General features: G+C 39.9%; 1 pseudogene; it reads left to right on the plus strand.

Moving 5' to 3' along the window:
- Positions 1-550, plus strand: part of LOC101587906 — a 79,922-nt pseudogene extending 79,372 nt beyond the window's left edge.
- The last annotated feature ends 18,260 nt before the right edge of the window (positions 551-18,810 follow it).

Genomic DNA, 18,810 nt, shown 5'->3' on the forward strand with positions numbered 1-18,810 from the left:
GGGGCAGATGCCATGGCTAAAATCCTTAGCAAGAAAACACCTAAGAGCAAGCCCACCATTCTCATCAAAAACAAAGAGCTGGAAAAGGAAAAAGAAAAGCTGAAGCAAAAACGACTAGAGAAAAGAAAACAGCTTGATAAGAAGCGAGAGTGGGAAATGGCATGTAGAGCAAAGCCGGATGTTGTCCAAGTCAGAGACGCAGAGAAGAATCTTCAGAGAATCACGACGAGGGGTGTGGTGCAGTTATTCAGTGCTGTTCAGAAACATCAGAAGAATGTGGACGAGAAGGTTAGACAGGCTGGAGGCTAAGTTGCTATCAAGTGTTTCCAAGAGAGATTTCGTCCGTGTTCTCAGAGGAATGGATGCAACTACAAACGAGAAAAGTTCATTGAAAAAGAAGCCAAAAGCCAAACAGACTGCCGTGAAATCAGCAGAGGGCCCAGGTTGGAGTATTCTGTGGGACGACTTTATGCTGGGGTCCTCCATGAAGGACTGGGACAAGGAGAGTGATGGCCCCGACAGCAGCAGCACAGGACCTGCGAGTGACTGAGGCCTGCCGCAGTGACACTGTGGAAGAGGTGGAGCAAGGAATTGAGAGCATCTGCGAGTGGAGATTGGCTGGCTTGGTGTTCCCTCTTTGCTTTGCTTTTTTTTTTTTTTTTGGTGTTCCTTCTTTTCATGTAAATTTTCTCTAAGCTATTTTCAGCCCTTATATAATTGTTTTTCCTCCAGACATTTGTAAAAAGAAATATTTTTGCTTGACCAGTAGCATTTTCATTTTGCTTCGGTCCTGGCACGTTGACATATCTTGACCAGAGACATTGGTGTGGTTTTAGGATCACTTGTGTTGTAAGATTTACTTTAAGTTAATATATTTCTGCCTTCCAGCTCAGAGATGTATATGTCTGTAGTTTGTTGAAATAATCAGTATCATTTTGTTTGTTTGGCTTGGTAAACTGTTGAGAAAATCTATGTAGTAAACTTTTAAATTACAGTAATAAATAAATAAATAGATAGATAAATAAATAAAATAAAATAGCAAAAGCATTCCTGGCAAGAAGAGCAAGCAGGAAGCATCACAATATCTGACTTCAAGTTATATTAGAAAACTACCATGATTAAAAAAAAAAACACACACACATGTGGCTGGGTATGGAGGTACACACCTGTAATCTCAACACTCAAGAAGCTGAGACAGGAGGAGCACTGTGAGTTTGAGGCCAGCCTTCTCTGTATAGTGAGACCCTGCCTCAAAAACCCCCAAAAAGTAAAAAGAAAAGAAAAACATAGACACATGGATCAATGGAACAGGATAGAGGATGCATAAACAACCCCAAGCAGTCAGCCATCTGATCTTTGACAAAGGGTCAAAAAACATATACTGGCAGAAAGATACCCTCTTTAACAAATGGTGCCAGGAAAGCTGGCAATACATATGCAGAAGACTGAATCTAGGCCATCTTTCTTACCATATATTAAACTAAAAGCAAAATGATCAAACATCTACACATTAAAACAGAAACACTTAATCTGTTGGAAGATAAGATAGATAATACCCTTGAAGCCATAGGCATAGGCAAGCACTTTCTAAAGAGAACCTCAATTGCATGTGAAATAACATAATGAATCAACAAATGGAATTATATCAAATTTTAAAACTTCTGCAGAACAAAAAACACAACCAAACAGAGTGAAAAGACAACCTACAGGTGGGGAAAAGATTTTTGCTTGCTACATATTGGACAGGAAACTAGTATTTAGAATATATAGAGAACTCAAAAAAAAAATAGCCCTCCAAAATAAAACACCCAATCAAAAAAATGGGCAAATGAAATTAAAATAGACATTTCAGAAGAAGTACAAATGGCCAATAAATACATGAAAAAAAATGTTCAACATCTGCACTTGCCAAGCAGGCATTTATACCACTGAACTATCTCCCTGACACTTGGAAATATACTTTGGAGTGAGGTCAAGCAATGCTTTCCCTACATTTTAATACATTGTCCTGTAGATACAAATCCTGGTATTAGTTAGACAGGGGAAAATGAGAAGGTGTCGACATGGATATCTTGGGCCGGCCAAATAGCTCGGTGCAAGCAGGGGTCAGGGGTTCAATCCTGAGACTTGCCATGCCAGCCCCACCCCGGGGGTGCACTGAGATGGCAATTGCGACTGGCGTGGTGGTGTGAGCCTGTAATCCCAGCACTTGGGAGGCTATAAACAGGAGAATCACTATGAGTCTGATCTAATACTAAGACCCTGAACACCCTGTAGACCCTTCCCTAAAAAATACAGGAAAAAAAAAAAAAAAAAACATGGATATCTTAGTGTACAAAGGTTAAGGATATAGGCTGGTTTCTATGTGGCTACCAGGAAGAGCTTGCTTAAAACCATCCCTCCATGATGATAAACAGTTCTACATTAGGTCCACAGAATTGAGACCAATCTGCTTGTCCTTGCTTATCTCTTTCGCCTCTTATTATTTCTCTCTGCCCGGCCAGGACTCCCAGGGCCTCAGATCTTCATGATATACGTTCACATGATGTGTTTTCCTCCACCCAGGAGCAAGCTTCTCTCAATGCTCCTTTCCTCTCTCCTTGGCCACAGCTTTGCATGGTGCATATTGTGAAGCAGGCCCACCCTGAACAGGGGGAAGTGGGGGAGGGTATGAGAGCATAAGCACAGTGGAGGAGGAGGAGGAGAAGGAAAAGAAAGAGGAAGAGGAGGAGGAGGAAGAGAAAGAGGAAGAGGAGGAAAAGGAAGAGAAAGAGGAAGAGGAGGAGGAAGAGGAAGAGGAAGAGGAGAAAGAGGAGGAGGAGAAAAGGAGCAGGAAGAAGAGGTGGAGGAGGATGACGAGGAGGACGAGGAGAGAGGAGAAACAGACATTCGTGGATTCCAGACTTTTGATACTACCAGAGGCCTGGCTGGTTTTGCTTTTCAGCTTCTTGATTCTCTTTGGTACCCTCCTGTCAGGCTCTGTGTCATCCTTTTTCTTTTTTCTGTCAATTGTTCAAAGGCAGAGATCTTATCTTACTTATCTTGGTAGCCTCAGGGCCTGCATTACTGAGGACTACAAAGTATTTTTCCCCTTCTTAAAGGAGCAGATCAATGAATGCCACTTTATCTTTTAGGGTTTGTGAGTCCCTCTTTTTTTCTTTGCTCCAAGTGACACTTAAAAATACTCCTTTGAGTAGAAATGAAATACAATATGTTCCTTGGGGCTCTAACTTACATAAGATTTTTCAAGTTCTAGTTTTTCTACAGTAACAAGAATTATTTATATTTGTTCCTCCAAAGAAACAGTACTATGCTATTATACATATTATATTCCATTTGTGTGAAATATACATCAGGAATTTCCTTCCCTATGCCAAAACCAGCAGCGCACAGAGCCAAGCTTTTTTAAAAAGTAATTCATTAGCTGAAAATAGAAAGTGACAAGAAGTAATTGACCTGTTTCAATTTGTCCTCATAGGAGATAGCTTTTGTTTCTTTGGCCTGTGGCCTCTTTTGATTTAGCATTTATTTTCCAGAGAATTCTTACCTTTCTTTCCCCTGACTCAGTGCCAAGCAAATTTTAGGCAATCAAAAGTATTCTAAATTATAAATGCAAACCTCTCTGTCCTACTCTCTACCTTCCTATTATAATTCAATCAAGAAATCAGTTAGTCCATTGTGTCCTGTCTTTCCACGCTCTTATCTCAGCCTTCAGTCCACCCCTCTCTAGTCTCTGCTTCCCCTCCCCCACAAAGATTTTAATTTTGTTAAAACGTTTTTTCCTGCAGCAGTGACTCAAGCAGCACAGCTAGCCACAGAAACACAATGTCATTTAATATTCCAACCCATGGCCCAGACAGTTTCACATCGGGTCATTCGGAGCAGAGCTGTTGAGACTGCTTTATTTGACAATGATTGGCAACTCCCTGCTGTGGGGAAAAAAAAACCAGACCGCATAAAAAACAGCACATGTGCTCTAAGCAATAGTTCTGCTTCTAGTCCCAGATCACAAATGGCAGCCAGCCCAACAGAAGTGAATGTTGTCATCAGGTGACAAAATCAGAGTGTGTTGGTTGGGTAAGATGCATATATTCATTAACCCACCCATTCATTCATTCAACTACATTTGGAGTGGGCTGTTTTAGGGAGGCACCCTGCAAATGAACACTGAGCACACAACCAACATAAGCACCACTCGTAGATGGTTGGAGATGGTTGGAGACAACTGTAGATGGTTGGAGACATTAGACTTGAAAAATAGGCATGGTAGCTCATTCCTGTAATTCCAGTATGAGCTGAAATCTGAGGCAGGAGGCTTGTCATGAGTTCAAGACCAGCCTGGGCTACACAACAAATTTAATGCCAGCCTGGGCTACATAGCAAGACCTGCCTAAAAAACAAACAAGAACCTATGTATAGGTGCTCTGGAAAAAACAAAGATAGCACAGAGAGTTCAATCCCCGGTACCACACACACACACACACACACACACACACACACACACACACACACACACAAAAGCTTATGGTGTGGCCACCGACTCAAGACCCCCTTCTTTCCTTTATAGATGGAAGCTTTTTCCCCTCAATAAATAATTCCCACTCTTAAAAAAAAACAAATGCCATTAGCACATGATTTTGGGGAGTTCATTTCCAATACATGAACTTCTGGGAGCTGCATTCAAAATACAACACTGGGCCAAAACAGAAATGATATAATTGCTTTGTGCTAATGTATACATTTTTTCTAAGTCAGTCTTTTAGTTAAAGGTGTAATTTTTTGAGTTCCGTATCTCTGTGGGGAAGAGGGGTTGTGGGTGGCAGGGCCGCCTCTTCCCCTCACACATACTCAGGGCTCCATCTCCCGTCTTCACATAGAAATTGAAGGGCACATCCTTTGGAAACTGAGGTCTGAAACCCACATACTTACCCTTGTAGTTTTAAGTGTCCTCTGGTTTTGATTCCTGGAATTTTCATTACTCTATTGTGGACTTATTTATGCCTTTTAAAGGATGATTGCTAGCCAGACATGGTGACTTAGTCCTATAATCCCAGCACTGTTTACTCCTGTAATCTTAGAACTACAAATTTAAGCACAGCCAGGGCAATTTAGTGATTTAGTAAGGCACCGTGTTAAGATAATATTTTTTATTAAAAAAAAGGATTTGAGATGTCGCTCAATACAAAAGTCCTGAGTTAAATCTCCAGTACCATTTTAAAAAAAAGAAAAAAGATGCTTGTATTTTATGGAGTATATCTGGATATTTTTGTAAAAGAAGAATTTTTGGTTCACTGAGTCAACCATATTTCCAGAAATTAAAGAGAGAATGACTTTTTTCATAAGTGTGTGTGTGTGTGTGTGTGTGTGTGTGTGTGTGTGTGGTACTGGGGATTGAACTCAGGTTCCTGCACTTGCCAAGCAAGCACTTATTCTACTGAGCTATCTCCCGGCACTACAGCATAAGCTTTTTTTTTTTTTCCTCTTATTCTCCTGTGTTTAATTGTTTGCCCTATTTAGTGGGTTCTTTCCATTCTCATTCATGGGGTTGTGATCAATTTGCTCTCTGTAGAACATCATTTACTAGTCTGTGTAGTCTTGGCTTTGTCATTATGAAATTCTTTAGTTGTTCTTTGTCATGAAAGTATTTCACTTCTCCATTATACTTGAAAGAGAGTTTTGCAGGATTTTTCAGTCTGGGTTGGAATTTGTTTTTTTGCAAGACTTGAAGTACTTTGTTCCATGTTCTTCTTGAATTGATGGTTTGTGAAGAGAAATCTGCTGTTATTCTGATGGATTTTCCTTTAAACGTGATCTGTTTCTTTTCTTTAGCAGCTTTTAGTATACTGTTCCTATGCTGAATTTCTGGGATCTTGATTATTATATTCTGGGTGTGGTTTTCATTGGTTTGATGTTATCTGGAGTTCTATATGCTTTGGTTATGTGAATATCAGATTGTTGCCTCATATTTGGGAAGTTTTCTGCTATTACTTCTGCCAATATTCTTTTTATATCATTTGTATTGACTCCTTCCTTCCCATTGATGCCTATTGGTCTCACATTGTTCATCTTTGCATCATCTTGCAGGTATTGAATTATTTTTTCCTGCATCCTAGTTGTTTTAAAGAGATCTTTTTTTACTTTTTCACTAGCTGCAATGGTGTCTTTCAGGTCAGAAAGTCTATTTTCACTTTCCCTAAAACAGTTTTGCCAGCTTGTGATTGAGGTTTTAATTTCCTGTATATCACTTTGAACCTGTTTCATACATTCTATTTCTTTCCTAAATTGCTTATTCAGGGGTTCCATCATTTTTATATTCTCCTCTATTTTTTATCAGTGTATTCTTTAGAAGCACTTAGTACTTCTTTGATTATAGTTATCACTACATTTTTTAGTTCATAAGTTATTTCTGATCTGATTTCTTCTATACCTTTCTGCAGTTGTTTCTTTACTGCCAACGCTATTATTTCTGAGATATCTGGCGTGATTTTCAGTTTCCTCAGTGCTAGTGTCTTTTGCAGTTGTGCAGGGTGGACTCATGGCCTGAGACTGCATTTTGTTCCTTCTCTTTGTCATTTTGTATACCACTGTCTTCTGACCTTTGGTGTAGAGCTTAGATAGAGTCCTTAGCACCAGCTCTGAATCTACAAAGTTCAGATTCCTCCAGGTGGGTGTTTTTTGGATCTGGTTGCTGTGCTCCACTTCTTTCTGCTGCAGCCGTTAGAGTTGAACCCTTTGTGTCTCTCTGGCAAGATGTTCTGCTCCTGAATCAGCTGGGTGGGTCTTGCCTCTAGCCTCTTTGCAGGGAGTTCTGCTGAAGGGTTCCCGCACTGGGCCTGCACTCTGGGTCAAATGAGGAGCTGTGGGCCCTGGGTGGTCTCACTCACATACCAGGCCTGGGCTCTGGGTCTATTCAGGATCCACAGGCCCCGGGTCCTCTCAATCCACCATAAGCTTTGTTCTTCCTCCACCATAAGCTTTTAAGTCAGTTCCCAAACTTTCTTCCAAGCTTTAGGATTGGGTTCATTTGCATACTAGATGCTTAAATTGGACCTTACAACATCATATCCTCAACATGTCTAAACCAGAGCCTCAAGTTGGTTGCTTTCCTTTTATTCTCTATCTCAAAGAATGTGATGACCATTCAACCAGTTTTCCAAATTAAAGCCCAGTTTTGCTATGAGTCCTGGTATACCTCCATTCCAAATGTGTGTTCGCCACTCAGTTTCCACTATGTCTTCTCCAGAATAAGCCGAGCATACCATAACAGCTTCCCAGTTTGAGTCTGCATTGTTCTGATTTTTGATCCCATTTATTTACCCAAAGCATCTCGAACTTTCTCAGTCTTGAATCTGGATTTGTCACTCTCTTACCTAGACATTTTAGCAAATGTTCTGATAACAGAAAAGCTAAAATCCAAGCTCTTTACATGACAATCAAATGCCAAATAATTTGCCTTCCCTGCCCACATTCCCATAGCTTGTTTCCTGCCCTTGACAGTCTGTATGTTCTCTCCATTTCCCACATGGAAGTGGTATACTTCCATGAGTCGGCCCAAGATATTCTCCTTCTCTAGAATGTCCTCAGCCTTCCCTTAGGCGTTGAAGTCTAGCACATGTTGGCTAAAGATGCTTAGACTCCACACCCATCTCTGAATATATACGTGCATCACAGTGTACCTGGCATTTCAGTTAGCTGGGTGCTTAGAGCAGCAAGCATCTCAAGAACATGAAATGCACCATTCTTAGGGTTGATCTTCTCTATCATTCCACTGTCTCCATCATTCCACTTCCCAGAAAATCTCTGGGAGATGAATATATAGTTGTAAATTGTGTTGTCATAATGCAGTATTACAAAAGAACTCTGAAATTTCAGAAATCTGCATCTAAATTTAATCACAGATAAATTTAGTCATGTGTCATCTCGCAAGGTATTGGTCCATGTTGGATCCATAAGATTATATTTCTTAACAATGTTGGAGTTATGTCAGTTTGTGTGAAGACACATGTATCACATTACAAAAGTATTTAAAGACACATTGCTCAGAATGTACCTGTTGTTAAGTGACACATGCTTACACATAAACAACTATTCCAAAGTATCAGATTTTTTTGAAAAGTCATTTATATTTGACTAACTTTTTTTCTCTTTCTTTTTTTTGCAGAACCAGGAGTTAAACTCAGGCCCTTGCACTTTCCAGGCAAGCGCGTATTCTACTGAGCCATCTCCCTGGCCCCTGACTAACTGTTAAGAGACATCTGAATAAGTGTGATAAAAATGTTAGGACCAATTTTTAATTTTCCTCACACCCAATTCTCATGAATTCTCCACTTTAAATCATTAAGCATAGTTTTTCAGAAATGGTGGGGGACATCAGTGACTTGCTCTCCTCTTGCCTAATTGATATTCTAGACAGAGTGGGGCAATGGGTAGGAATAATAAGTATTGATAGGAAGCAGCACTAAGTGATCACTTTCAGATCTCTTGAACGGCAAAACCAACTCAATACTGAGAATAAGAAAAGATGCATGATATGTAAAATGATTAACAGACTCTTTGCTTAGGATCATATGAAACAGCCTCCTTTATAATTCTCCTAATACAAATGAGGGAACGAGAGGTTGTTTCTAGGATAATTTGCTGCTGTACAGTGGACAAGACTTTTTTTAATTATTCAAAGATAAATCTACTTTACAGAATGTTTCAAAATAATACTTTCTAAATTCAGAAATGTTAATGCTTTTTCTGCTTTGTATGAAGTGACAATATAAAATGACCCAAACCCAAATCATTAATGGAGTCTAATGGAGTCTAATCTTAATTTTTTTTCTTTCTTTTATCTCATTTTTGCTACTTTTTTATGGTATCTGGTTATTCAATAAGAGCTAATTTTTCAGTAGTGAATCAAAAATATCACTAAGATTTTTTAATGCTTAGGTCAAATAAATTCTCAGTTTAATATCTTGCCTAGAGCTTTGCAGATATTGTTTTTTTCCTTTTTAATTTATCAGATGATAAATGCTTCTTGATACAGGGATTTCTGCCATATGAAGTTAGACATGTAAGGGCCCTAGGAACATCTTGAAAAATATGCATCAGAAGAAGGTGAAATGTTAGGTTAAAGAATGAGTGAAAACAAGGAGGGGAGTAGTTAAGGGAGAAGAGAAGAGAAAAGAGTGCAAAACAGTCTCGTGTGAAGCAAATGCTTGCTCTTACATCACTGAACACAGGACAAGATGCCTCTGGCGCAGACTGGGAGATAGCAGGAAAAGTGGGCAGAAAGTTGAGTTAAATCAGATCTCAGCATATGCCATTTTAGTAAGGACTAGGAAGTGTTCAGTTGAATTCCATGACTTGAGACTGAAATGAGACTTGTACACAAAGCTTCATGCTCTATGAGATCTGACATGCTAAAGAGCAAATAGGACAGACTGGAGAAAGTTGTGGAAGGGCACAGGAGTCACAGTCTCAAGAAATACAGCCAGAGGTTAAGAAGCTAAAGCTTCACACAAGCCAAAGTCAGGATACCAAGATAATCTCAGCACAAGAGCAAAATTAATAAATCACCACAAGTTATGCTGCCTGTCAGCTCTATTTGTATTCAGATGGTAAGATCGTCTGTGGGGGCAGGGAGCTGCTCATCCTTGTTGGTAGATGAAACTGTTAGCCGTTGCTTATTTTGTGTAACAACATAGCCAATTCATCCCATGCCCTTTGAGTTTAGGGCTATAATCCATAAACACGGGTTATCCTGAAGCTAAAAAAAAAATGACGTTTAAGTCCCATATGCCACATGTACAATTACTATATACTTAATCCTCAATTTTTTTAAATCATTAAGTGAAAATGGTCACTATTTAGGAACTTCTTTGATTCCAGTTGAAACTAGCTTGGCTAAGAAAGGAAGATTTAACAGCTACATGACTTAAAAGATGAGAAATAGCATTGGAAAGGATCAGAACAGGGTCTGTGTATTGGAATCAAATATCTGCTTGGTCCAATCCATGAAATAGTTAGAAAGTTTACCAGTTTTATTAGTAAAATCCAATATACATTCACTGTATTTGTTCCTTTGAGAGACTATTGGTGGTACAGAGAGATAGGGGGAATATAGGAATGTTTTAAAAATCCATTATTCAATATATTTTGATATATATTGGTACAATCTCTTTGAATGGGAATATATAAGTGCTTTTTAAAAACTGGGGCCAAACTATATAATTTTCTTTTTTCACAGAACAGTATATTATGAAACTTTTAAATAGTTGTGTAGGCTTCTATTACATGAATAAAGAATAATTTACTGGGCTGGGGAGATAGCTTAAATGCTTGCCTTGTGAGCACAAGGTGCTGAGTTTGATTACTGATACCACCAAAAAAAAAAAAAAAAAAAAAAAAAACAGAATCATTTACTTAACCAATTACATGTTATTGGATATTTACATTTTTCCCTGTTATTAGAGTCTTATTTTATCTGCATAAACTGTCTGCAAGTCAGATATTTCTGTAAATAGGCAAAGAAGAGATAATTTCAAATAAATCATTTTCTATTGAATAGAAAGGTTGGGTCAGATATTTCTATAAATAGGCAAAGAAGAGATAATTTCAAATAAATCATTTTCTATTGAATAGAAAGGTTGGACTTCACAAGTAATTAAATAAAATTAAAATATTATCTTGGATATTTTCCTCTCATTGTTGAGACAAAATACTAAATACTTAGAATTAAGGAAGGAAAGGTTTATTTAGCTCACAGTTTGTGGAGGTTTCACTCCATACTAGGCTGACTCTAAGAAAGAGTGGCACATGGAAGAGGGCAACAGTTTATGGCCGTGGAAAACAGCAAAAACAACAAGAGCAAATGGGAGAAGAAGTAGCCAGAAAAAATCTCTCTCTCTCCTTTATATTGTATGCAAACTACCCCCCCCCAGTGTAGTACTCACATCAATAATCCCAGCACTGGATCATGAGTCAATCACAAGTTATAGAAGCCTGCTCATGATTGCATAAGACTTTGGGGGGACATCTAGACACAAACCATAACATTCTACCCCTGGTCCCCCAAAGACTCATGTACATCAATTATGCAAAAGGCATTTTAGTCCAGCTCGAGAGTTGCCATGGTCCTAACAGTTTCAGCATTGCTGAAATGTCCAATTTTCCTCTGAGATATAAGGCAAACTCTTAGCTGTGAGCCCCTGTAAAAATGAAAACAAAGTTAAACACTTCCAACATTCAATTGCACAAGATAAGCATCACTATTCCAAACAGTACAGAGGGATACAAAGCATTGGGACCAAGGCAAGTCCAAAATCCAGCGGGGCAAACATTAAGGTCTATAGTTCAATGTGGAACATCCAAAGCAATCTGTGATAAATTGTGAGCTCCAAAGGCCTTACATGCCTCCACCCCTGTGGCACTTCTTGGAGGCTTGCTTTCCTCTCTTCTAGTAACTTTCCTTAGATGATCCACATTCCTGGCTTATCCAAACTTGTAGGGTCTCCTGTTCACCTTTTGGTTCACCAACACAGCTTCACATATTGCTCTCTCAGGGACACACTCCATGGCCTCCCAGGCCTTCTGAAATCTAGGGGAAAGCCTTCTTAATGCCATAACTCTTGAATTCTGCATGTGCCTAAAACAAGTGTCACATGGATGATACAAAATCTGCTGCCAACTGAAGGAGTAGCCAGGCTTTCTTCTTTCTTGGTTGTCAAGGTCACATGACCCCTATACCCTCAATCTAATTCTGAGGAACAAATTTTCTATGTCACCACCATTCTGGAACCTAGTACACTCATCACAGTTTTGGAACATGCTGGTCTGAGGCTTTCTTCTCAAAACAAAGGCTTGCACATTTGCAGTTTTGAGGTTACCAAAAGTAGAGATTTTCTGCTTCTTGTGATGCCCTCAGGCCATCATTTCTATTCTTCTGTTCCTTTTCAGCAATAGAGATCTTCTCGGCCCTATTTTTGCAGTCCACGGCTTCACTGGCACTTCCTTTCTGGCCCAATTCACATTTTAAATGATCCTGCTGAACTCTTTGCTCTTGATTGTCAACATAAATATGACTAAAAGCCCCCAACAATAGCTATACCACTGCCTCAATATTATTCTTGCCTTGAAATTTCTTCTGACAGGTTAATTAGTCTTCCACCTTTAATCTTATTCTCTGGTAAAGTCTCTGGACATGAGCAAAATGCAGACAAACTTTCTGCCAACCCATAAACACATTATCTGGAGTCCAACAACCAATGCAGTACTTTTTCCTAGCAGAAGCCTCCTGAGCCTGGACTTTACTGGCAGAATTTCTATCAGCATCCTTTGCAAAAAAAAAAAAAGTTCCCTTGCCAGGAAGATAGCTCAGTAGAGTAAGTGCCTGCCTGCAGGGTTCTGAATTCAACCTATGGTACTGCAACCAAAAAAAAAAAAAAAAAAAAAAGGAGGCTATCACCATTCTAGTCTTCTGAGCTCTGACCAGAATCTCCCATACAGAACAGTCTAAGGTATTCCAGCACTTCTCTTTAGGTGACATCTCTGAACTTTTCCAAACACTTCCTACGAGTCCTTCCCAAAGGTTCTTGAGCCATATGATCAAGTATAGTCACAGCAACAACCTCACTCTCTGGTACCAAATTCTGTCTTGGTTACTTTACTCTCACTGCTGAAACAAAATACCAAATACCCAGAAATAAGGAAGGAAAGTTTTATTTAGCTCACACAGTTTGTGGAGTTTTCAGTCCATAATCAGCTGGCTCCAAGGCAGAGTGGTACATGACAGAGGGCAGTAGTTCATGGCCACAGAAAACAGCAAAACAGCAAGAGCAAAAGGGAGAATCAGCAGAGAGCAAGCCTTCTTCCCTCCCTTACATGCAGGGTACCCTCCCCAGGGTAGGTGCAGCACTCATACTATAATCCCAGCATAGGACCATGAATCAGTCAAAAACGCTAGAAGCCCACCCCATGATTGCATGAGGCTTGGGTGGAACATCTAAACACAAACCATAGCAAATATGAAACTTTTAAAAATAAAATTGGCACAAACTTCTCAGTAGCAAACTATGATGCTGGGAGCACTGAAATGACTTTTGAGGGTGGTTTGATTGATTACAGCTCTCAGGCACACCTAACACTCTTCCCAACATCTCTATTTCCTCCTTTCCTTAACAGCGCACAGCACTCCACATATTCCATGAGTGGCTCCTTGGCTGGCTATGTATTCATGTGTCCTGAGTGAAGAGGCGACCATCCCTTAGCACAAGGGCAGCTGTCCATCCTGCGGCTACAAGGATTGGTTCCAGGACGGGCAAGTCCATCTCAGGCCCTTCATTCCAATGGCTGGGAAGAAGCAGCTCTGAGGTTGGTTCTACACTGGTAGGCTGCATCTTGTTTGTCTAGGAGCCTCCTCTGGAGGAAGCATATGTGAGTATGAGGAGTGCGCTGTGCTTTAAGTCCTGTATCTGGCCACACAAAGACTTCTCATTTCCATAAATTGATGAATTCCTTTATACTGGCTTAAACCAATTTGGGACAGAGCTTCAGGCTTTCATTAAAAATCATCCTAATTTGTAAAAAGTGCACACTGGCTGACATGCATTATCGAATTGCTTTTCCCCAGAAGCTGTAGTGAGTACCCACCAGCTCAGGGGGTCTGAGTTTTGTCACTGCTTCCAGGACTAAGGATTGCTATTTTGAGAATCTGGTCAATCAGATCTTAAAAATTTTCATAATTTGTGTTTATTTAACTGCTTGTGAGGTGGACCTTTTAAAAATTTTATAATAGAAAATATTTTGTTTGTATAAATTATGCTTTTTTGCAGTTTTTTTTTTTCTGTCAACCTGTGAATTAGTACAGCAACTGACCTTTGACATTGCTAGAATGTATTTTTTGGGGTTTTATATTTAAAATTTGCTGCATATGATTATATGATCAATATATGATTATATATTGGTGAAATATATTATTAAAAGAGTAAAACATAGCCAGGTACAGTGGCACATGCCTATAATCCTAGCACTTGGAAGGCTGAGGCAGGAGGATTGCTGTTAGTTCAAGGCCAGCCTGAACTGCATAGTGAGACCTGTTTTAAAAAAAAAAAATGAATGAATGAATGAATGAAATCAAAGGTAACAGTCACTTTGAATCCTACCACTCAGACATAAGTTGAGAGAATTCCATATATATAAAATATTCACTAAATATAAATATATATGTGTGAGAGTATAGTCTTTTGACTTATCATTTAAGATTATATCACAGGACTTTCCTTCTTATGAAATATTCTCCTAAAAATGTCTTGGGTCCTCGCAGAAATCAGAGAAAAGCCATGGACCCACTTCCCAGAAAACAACAACAGAAAAGCACCTGTACAGAGAAGTTGATGTATCATTTTACAGGTTCATCCATATATTCTAGATTAAGAACTCTGGTTATTGGTCTGAGGGTGTAGCTCAGTGGTAGAGCAATTGATTGCCATACAGGAGTCTGAATTCCAGGACAAAAGAAAGAGAAGGAGGAGGAGAAGGAAGAGGAGGAGGAGGAGGAGGAAGAAGAAGAGGAGGAGGAGGAGGAGGAGGAGGAAGAAGGAGAAGAAAAAGACTCTTGTAAAACATGACAATTAGTGTTCTTCATAGCAGTCTCCTATATTAATATACTCTAATTTAACTATATAAATTAAATTTAGTAGTAAAAGATTTATAAGCCAAAAGCTTGTGTTCAGCCTGTGGCTTTATACCTACTGGGGGTAATTTGGCAAACTTCTAATTAAGCCTAATATAAGGATTAAATGGGATGATTGATATAAAGTCTTAGAAGATTTTCTAGTGCTGTATATAGTAAATGTCCAGTCTAGTGCTCTTTGAAAAGATTTTCTTTGTTGTTTCTTTAGAATACACACCTGGAAATACAACTACTGCATCGAAGGGGATGCAACTCTCAGGGTGGTTGGCATTTGCTGCCAACTTTTCTTCTAGAAAGGAAAAATGGGCGAGATGAAAGAGCAGGGGGTTGATTGCAGCACATCCTCGCTGCTGGAACATAGTGTCACCTATTTGAACCACTTCTAAGACAGAAAACAAAGCCATCTAATTGCTTTGTATTGAATTTATTTGGTTTGTAGTGAGCATTTTTGATCTTATAAACATGCTACTTCTTTTTGTGATCTTATTTTGATTCATGTCATTTGCATTTTTCCTATTGTGTTATTTGTTCTTATAAATATGTAGCACTGTTTTATAAGTCAATGAAATTAGCTCTCAATTTTATATACACCACAAATGTTTTCCTCATGTTGTAATTTACTATTAATTTTTAAATTGGGTTTTTACTATACCAAAGTTTAAGATGTATAACTACCTACTGCACTTCCCTTTGTGATTTTTCTCCTACTGCTTCTTGACTCAGAAGGTCCTATTCAAAGATGAGACAAGTACTTGCCAGTATTTTTCTCCACTCTATGGTTGTATGGCTACTATCCTCATAGCCCTTCAACCTGCCTGAAATCTGTTTTGGTGCATGCTGTGTAATAAAACTCTAAATTTATTTCCCCCAAATAGCTAGCATAGTTTCTGAGTGCTATGTTATCATCTCTATTTTTTAAATATGCTCTTTCCTTGGAAGGATCAGACCCCCTCTGGAGGCAGCAAAAGGCCATGTAGGAAGTAAAACCACCCAAGTTGGTCCATTGGTGCCATCACAGCTGGAGAATGAGCTCCACTTCATAACCCTGTGGCTTCTTCCTCAGAGGGAGGAGATCAGAAAGACTAGGGAGGGCAAAACTCCTGCTTTCCTTACAGTGATGTCAGCAGGAGAGCCAGCAGGTCTGTGTGTCCCAAGAGGCCCCAGGTTCAGTTCAGCTCTGAAGGTTTACAATCCAAGCCCATCCATCACTGTCTTCAATCTTTGCCCATCGCATGACTCATCTCCCAATTTCTGTCTCAAGCCCCAGAAGGAACTGGTGGGATGAGCTGTCTGCCTATAATCACTGATTATTTTATTTCATTGTGAATTTTAGTACGTTTGGCATGAGGAGGCCCTTGGAATCAAATAGACTTAGTCCCTGCACAGTTGAGCTTCAGCTGGATCCTCTGCTATGTGTGCTCTTGGCTTATCTCATCCTGTAGTTTCAAGAATGTAAAGTCTACCACATGTGGTGGCCCATGCTTATAATCCTAGTGCTCTGGGAGGTTGAGGCAAAAAGAGGGAGTTATAGCTGGACAGTTTGGAACAGCTGGACTCTGTCTCAGAAAGTGAGTAAGTAAATAAATAAATAGGGCTGGCATGTTAATCAGCGTGAAGACCCTGGGTTCATTCCACAGGAATGAAAAAAGGCAATCTTATTAGTCAGCTTTCTGTCACTATAACAAAATACCTGAGCTAATCAAATTATACATGGAAAGGGTTATAGGTTTATTTTAGCTCACAGCTTTAAAGGGTTCACTCCCTGATTACTTGGCCTCACTGCTCTTGGGCCTGTGATGAGGCAGCACATGATGGTGGGAACACAGAGTTTGACAAGATTGCTGACCATGCCTGGGGCCCCACGATCCCCTTCACATGCACACCAATGACCTAAAAGTCTCCCACTTAGCCTCCACCTCCTGGACATTTCACAGCTTTGCAATAGTGCCACTGCAGGGACCACACTTTAACAGATGGGCCTGTTGGGAACACTAAAGATTCACACTAATGAGGCTCCACTGTGCTTCCCTTATGTCATCTGTCTCTTCACCAGTGTCCTCTGCAGCCCTCCGCATTTGGATGGCATGTTACGCTTTCTATACGACTAGCTTTCCTTTACCTACATAAGCCTAGCTGAAAACTCAGAATACATTTCACCATGACCAACTTCTTTCAAAGCTCCTTAGATGTTACCACAGTTTTTCTCTCAGAGTTTTGTGTTATTTTCCTAAATGTTAATAGAATCTCTGCCTCTGTAGAATTCACAATGTATGGAGAAAAGATAAATTATTTCTATTAAGAGTATACTATGGGACCAATTTAGTCTTAATTTTCATATTTTCTGCTATTCTCATGATCTTTGAGAAGAGAAAAATGCAAATACTTGGGCTCTGTCCATCGATAGGCAGTGGAAGTCACCCTTCTCCTCTGCATCAGGGAAGAGGCTGATAAGTCCCTAGGAAGAATTCAATCTATGTTGGCTCCATGCAAGAGGAACCATGGGATAGCACTGAGCCCACACATTCATATATTGGCTTTCAAAGCACAACTGGCCAAAAGGATGATAGCCACTTAAGACAGTCGCAGCATCTTGAAGAGGCACCCCTCCTTGGGCTGGAGAGTCCCTTTCCTACTACATGCATAGAATGACCGACTGAAGCTTGCTGTATCTCTGTTCCTAAGAACTGAATTTGATTTGTCTTGGGATAAACCTGTCTTGGAGCAGGGAATCTCAGCATTTCATTTCTTTTCAGCCTTTAAGCCTAACGCTGAGATTTTACTCATAACACTTCATAAATCTGTGGCCACTGAAATACTTCCCTCCACCTGCCAATACCTGACAAAACACATTTTTCATGAGGACATTCCCTAGCTGAGCTCTTTGTGGCCCTTTCTGAGGACATAGCGCCATGCATATTCAGCAAGGTACCTGTGAGTTTTGTGGATGAAGCCTTGTGCCTCTGGTCCTTCTTTTATAAAGATCAAAGTTGTTACAGTAGGATAATTACAGTAGGACACAAATAACTGAATATTTCAAAACAGCTAGCACAGAAGACTTGATTGTTTCCAATAAAAAGGTAGACTGGGCATGTAGCTTAGTGGTAGAACTCTTAACTTGCATGTACAGGATTTGGGTTCAGTCCCTACCACCACAAAAACAGAACACAAAAAGAAAACTGTGTCAGGTGATAGACACAGTGGTTGCTTTGATGTGATCATTAGTATTGTATCCCTATATGAAAAGCCACACTGTACCCCATAAATCTGTATCTTGCATCAATTAAAAATAAGTGTATTTTAAGTGGATCGTGTGGAAACTCTGTCCCTCTCCTGGCTTTGCTGTGAGAAATAATTCACATACACTTGCACAGTTCCTGGCCCCAAAGCTACTAACATTATCATCAGCTTCTACTTAAAGACTGAACATAAAAAATATAAAAAATTGTTTGTACATTTGAACCAGACATTGTGTCATGCTGCTCGAAAATCGCTCCTATTAAGCCAGGCTCCTTCTTGCAGCTTAAGGGCTGCAGCGTATTTAGACTGTTTGTCTATTGGGTTATGTATATGCATGGAAAAGCTTGGGTCCCCGCCCCCAGTTTATGTGCCTGGCTCTCCAGATTTCATTATCAAAGAGGCAGAGTTCTGATGAGTCCTTGCATAGTAAGGTGGCCAGAAAATAGCAGTTATGTACTGCATGCTTTAAAAAGCTAGGAGAAAGCATTCTGAAGGTTTGTACCATAACAAAATGACAAACGTTTAAGAATGTAAATGCGTGTTTAACTTGATTTGAACGTGACACAAAGTACACACATATGGAAACATCACAGGACACCCCATTAATGTGCACAGTTTTTATGTTTTTATATGTGAATTAGGCATATTTATTTAAAATTATTTAAAAATAGGAAAAGAAAAGGATGCCCATTTGAGAACTTGGTCGGCAGCCAGGCCGGGTTTCTTCTCTCCTCTCCTTTGTCGGGTCTTTGTTCCGCCCCAGGCCAACTCTGGGGAAGCCACTTAGTGGTGATTAAAAGGCGGGCAGGGGGCGGGGCGGCGCGCGGTGGCTCCCGGGGCTGCGCTGTCCTCGGTGCCACCCAGCGCGGGCTGCGGGGCTGCAGGGCGGGCGCGGA

Source organism: Octodon degus, unplaced genomic scaffold (genome assembly GCF_000260255.1).
Source record: "Octodon degus isolate 3935 unplaced genomic scaffold, OctDeg1.0 scaffold00019, whole genome shotgun sequence".
Lineage (NCBI taxonomy): Eukaryota > Metazoa > Chordata > Mammalia > Rodentia > Octodontidae > Octodon > Octodon degus.